The sequence below is a fragment of the Phaethon aethereus genome, assembly GCF_964289735.1.
Source record: "Phaethon aethereus genome assembly, chromosome: 1".
Classification (NCBI taxonomy): Eukaryota; Metazoa; Chordata; class Aves; order Phaethontiformes; family Phaethontidae; genus Phaethon; species Phaethon aethereus.
Genome location: NC_138575.1, coordinates 145,637,305 through 145,642,817, shown reverse-complemented (window position 1 = coordinate 145,642,817; position 5,513 = coordinate 145,637,305).

Genomic DNA, 5,513 nt, shown 5'->3' with positions numbered 1-5,513 from the left:
AGCAAATGAAACCTGACAGGCTCATATCAGTGCTTGTTGCCACTGCTCTTGGTCCTTGCCAGAAGGATGCCTTTCTTATATTTCTTGTATCTCTATCCATTTGCTTTCTTGTGCAGCTCTCTACGGTGTTCTGCTCATAAAATAGTTTCTGATACAGCTGATTTTGGAGTACCCAAGGACCCCGTTTTTCATAGAATTATAGAATGGTTTGGCTTGGAAGGGACCTTCAAAGATCTGCCTGGGGAGGGACACCTTCCACTAGACTGGGTTGCTCAAAACCCCATCCAACCTGGCCTTGAACACTTCCAGGGATGGGGCGTCCACAACTCCTCTGGGCAACCTGTTCCAGTGCCTCACCACCCTCATCGTGAAGAATTTCTTCCTTATATCTAATCTAAATTGCCCAGGGAGGTGGTGGAGTCACCATCACTGGAAGTGTTCAAAAAATGTGTAGATGTGGCACTTCAGGACGTGGTGTAGTGGGCATGGTGGTCTTGGGTTGACAGTTGGACCTGATGATCTTAAAGGTCTTTTCCAACTGTAATGATTCTGTGTGATTCTGTAAATCTACATTCTTTCTTGTCCTATTACTGCTTGTCCTATCACTACATGCCCGTGTAAAAAGTCCTTCTCCAGCTTTCAAGAAATTTTTAAAGCTGTTGAATTAATACGTGTGTTTCATCTATTTTCATCTACTTAAGACCTTTCAGAAGTGTCCTGCAGGCACTGTGGCGTGGCTGTGCATGTATTAACTGGGAGCCACAGTTGGTTTTGGGGTAGGCAGGAGCCCTCAGCCTCCCTGGCAGGCATGTCCAAGGGAGCAGATGGACTATGCCTGAGCTGCTCCTGGGTCACAGCTTCAGTGTGAACAACCAGTCACTTTTGCTGTTGCAGAGCTGGGGAGGTGGATGGTGGAAGGAGAATCTCAAGGTGGATTTGTTCTGCAGCTCACCCTGTGCCCTGCAGCTGCACAGGGTAAGAGCCTGCAGAGCAGGAGACTTCTTTACAGGTTTACAGAAATCTCCTCAACCAACTGGAGTTGCATATACAAAACATTGACTGTACAGGTTTTGCATTGCATAGTGGAGTCTTAAGAGTGAGTCTGCTGTAAAGGTGGGCCTGCTAGGGCAGATCCTAATTCTGGGTTTTTGTTGTTTTCCCCCCTGAAATTTGTTTTGTTTGTTCAATTTTACTGTTCCATTTCTAGTTGTAACCTCTCCTTTTCTCTCCCTGTTTCTCAGTAGGGATCTTATTGCTGCTCTTGACAGTATGGGATTCAGGTGCAGCACCTGCAGCATGTTGTGGGCTCTTACCTATTGATAAAGATGTGGTGAAATACCTCCCTACTTCCACGGCTTGTAGGCAATTCCAGTCATCCCAGTACAGGAGCGGAGAGTGGACAAAGGGACCTGCTTTGGAGTCAGAGTTGTTATCGCACAGCCCTGCGGCTTTGGAAGGTCAGCTGTGATAGTTCCTTATCCTCATAGGTTGGAAAGGATGGTATTTTCCTGTACTTCCTGACTCCCACCTATTCCAGTACCAGTGCTGTTTGTGATCCACCCTGGGGGGCAGCACCTTTCTTCCGGAGCCAAAAAAAGCTACCCCTGTCCACTCACTCAGCTTTAGCACAGCTTGAGTAGGACGTGCTTTCTGCTAGAAACAGTAGAAGTGTGGTGGTCTAGTCTTACTCATTTTTATGTTGTTTGTTTAGTCAACAGGGAGGAAGAGGAAGGAGGAATTCAGAGGAGTGTTAATGGTCAGTCCTGATCAGTGTGTCCCCTCATTCAAAAAAATATAAAAGTACTTTGACTTCAACTTGGCTGTCTGATGACAAGTTGTACCTTATGTGGTCTTTAGGATGTATCTCTTGACTGCTTTTTCAAACATGATGTGGCATTTCGGAATCCTTGGGCAGGTACAATCGTCCTTTGGCCTCCATTTCCAGGGCAGTGTCAGCCTCAGTGGGCAACTTTGCTATGTATTTTGTGATTGCTGCATCTTGTGTTACGACAGAAAAAAAAAAGTACTCTTCTTTCTGCGTCTCCTCTGTACATAAAAATGGACAAACGTCAGTTGGTCACAGTATCTCTTTCACGTTGTCTTCCCCCACCTCCATTTGGTAATTTAGAGAAACTTGGAATGCTATTTATGGCTTTACAAATATGTTTTAAATCTATCTGACTGAAAGACCCCTCAATGTCTTTGGTGTGTTGTAGATTACAGATTGTAGCACAGAACATTAAATGAATTGGCTGGCCACTAAAATTACTTCAAATTCATTAGTTATGAAGACAAATTATGTTGTCTTTTTAAGAAGTTTTTTGAACTAAAATGAAGGGCATTAACAAATCTTCCATTAAATTTTTGCTCACTTTCTAATGGTTTGACATGGAGAACTAAGATAATAGTGCAACTGCATATAAATGTGTCATGTGTGAAATGCTAGAAAATATAGTAGGAGGTCAGTATTCAACTAATGATTTAGCATATTTCAGATATTATTTTGAGTTCTGGATGTGACAATACATTCCCTTTAATTGTTCCTATGCAATGATCTCCTCTGCCTTTTTTTACTTGAGGAAAAATTTAGCATCCAGATTGTTTATTTTCAACTTGTAAATGAAAACCATTTCTTGGCAGATGAGGAAAGAAATTATCAACTTAATGTTTCCTATAGGAAAATATTTGTCTTCTTGCTTTCTTTTACCCTTTGAGTTAGAATATAAAGACACAACTTGATGTCTTCTGCCTTTTGCACTCCTTTAGGTTTTGTTAGTGATGCAAAGCTTTGCAGCAAAACAGTTAGCCTCTTCAAAGCATTATAGGCAAGAAATAAATGAGTCAAAACAGATAAAATATTCAATGCAGGCTGCTGCTGTTGATTCTTTTATTATTTGAGATTTACCAAAAACCAAACAAGAACAGTGAAACCTACTTTATTTATTAGCAAGTACCAAAAAATTAGCTGATTATTTTAAGCTAGGATCTTGCAGGATATGAGAACTGTTGCCTATGCTATTAATAGAAAAGTTGTTTTTCTTCATCCCAAATAGTGCATACATTTCTAGATCCTTCCTTGTTTGATAGTATTTCCTGCCTGTGTTTCTTCGTGTGATACTACCTCCTTACCTGTGTTCTGTCACAAAAGCACGCACTAGTGCAGCTGGAGTGCAGAGAAGCAGGTCCAAGTGTGCAGGGTACAGGGCAACTGCTGGCAGCACCGGGCAGATAGGACGAAGTGGTAGCTTCACTTGAACTAGTGTAATACTGGTTATTGCCTAATTTTCAATTAAGTAGTGACGCTTCTGTGTTGTTGGTGATTTTTTTTTTTAATATCTCCCCTTTCCTTCCCCCCTTCTGTGGTACAATTTCATCACTGTACAACAGCATGACAGTACTTAGTGACTTAGCACATCACAGGGATTTTTCTTCTGCTGGACTCTGTGTATGCATCAGCAGGAAGGGCAGCAAGTGGCGAGGTCACAGGATACGTGCTTGGGAGACCTGGATGCAGCTGCCTGCTTTGCCGGAGGCTCCCTGCGTGATGTATGGCCGCTCTGCGCCACAGCTCTGAAATGTCAGGGCTTTCAGTGCTTGCTTCACACGAGCTTATCGTGAGGGTAGATACAGTGAAGACTGCAGAACACTTAGAGCCAAGGTAATGTGAATCATACCGGTTCTTAAAATAGAAAGCCCAGCTAAACGCTCTCTGAGGTTTTTCTGCTCAGTCATATTGGTGAAGCGTGTGCGTGCTGCTCCTGTTTCTCGCCAGCGCTTGGCGTGCCCCTGACTGCAGTCTCCTTGCAGATAAAGTGCACGTGGCCATCTTTGGGTGTCAAACCCACTGGGGGAGCTCCTGGGCAGCCAGCTCCTTGTTTACCCTGTTTAGCACTGGGTGTGATGACCTGGTACTGGTCCATTTTTAGTAGCACTACATCCACACCAGTCTTTCGTCAAAGCGGACGTTGTCCTTAGCTTCGCCTTTGTTGAGTAAGTACACATGGGCTTGTGGGGTTTTGTTTTTTTCTTTTGCCCCTTGGTTATTGAATGCCTCAGTGTTAATATCAGGTACAAGCGTTCTTCTGAGGGAGCCCTGTAAAACAGACAGCACACGATCAGTGATGGCGTCTCCCCTGCTGAGGAGCACTCTTTGGAGCGGACGAACTCCCCGAGCGTGCGTAGCTGGGGTGTAGGCGCTTTTCCACAGTGCTTGGTGCATGCGTGTAGTTAGAGGGCTGTACGCATGCCAGCCCCTGCCTCTTGGGGGTTTCCTTTAGGGATCAATTAGCCACTGTGGAGTTTCCAGCAGCCTGACAAGTGGTGGTTGGTTTGTGTGACACTGGCCTGAGGCAGCGAGAGCTGTGATGGCTTCCCTCCGGCGACACTGTGCTCCTCTCCGCCCTGTGGGCCCACCTGCCCTGCCAGCCACCTCGACCTCCGGCATTGACCTGCTGCATGGTGGCCGAGGTGGTGGCGCTGCACGGGCTGCCCCTGGGTTTAACGCTGCTGTGGCATTCCTGCTGGGAGCTTGTTCCTCGCTTCATCGCGCTGGGGGCTTTGTGGCTCCCCCAGGGAGGCCTCTCCTGGCTGCGGGGCGGGCTCTGCCGGCGCGGGCAGAATGGGAGTGCCGGCGGGCTGTCGTGCCCCATCAACTGTGCGCAGGCAGCGATACTGAGCGCGGTACCTTGCTGAGGGCGGCCGTGCCCGCTTTTTAGTGTTTCCCTTGACCGTGAGCAACGCTGGGAAGGTGGGCGAGGAGCCGGGAGGTGGGTGAGGGGTGTTCACCGGGCTGCGGCCGGGCAGATGCACCTCAGGCGTGCGAGCGTGGCAGTGCCAGGCAGCGCTGGGCCGGTTGTGGTTTCAGGAGAGGAAATGCTTTTTTTTTTTTTTTTTATTTTAAAAGCAGCCTTTTACTCAAACTCAATATGGTATTTTGAAGGAAATAATTTTTTTGTGTGTTTCCAAATTTCTACTGCTGTTTTAGGAAAACAATAGTTCTGTTAATAAACAGCTGGTATAAAAACAGTGTGGTGTTCAGGAGGGGAAAGTAATTACAAGGACTGAAATAGAGAGGAGGAGAACCATGTATGCATTGGTGTATTTGCTTGAATTAATGACAGTCTGATGTTGTTTCTTTTTTTTAAATTGATTCTCCCTAGATTGGTATCTTCTTCAAGATGCACTGTTCAATGGGCAAAAATATTTCCATGTCAACCTGGCCCACCTGGCTGCTCTGTGTACAGGCCAACACACGCAGCTTGCTTCAAAGACAAAAATAAGGCTGCTCAGTCACTGCCGGGTGTTGAGGAAGCACAAGGAAGAGAGCATGATTTAATTTCTTTCTGGCCTCTCGGAGAGTTTCTGTTGAGGTAACGGTGGCTCTGCCCATGTTGCTGGTGACTTGCTCTTCCGAGAAGGGTTTCTGATTTTTAACAAGCTGCTTGGCATGAGGCCATTTAGCTGAAGGCCTCTGATGGAAATCTGTGCGTGTGTGTCCCCCCGCCCTCGCAGTG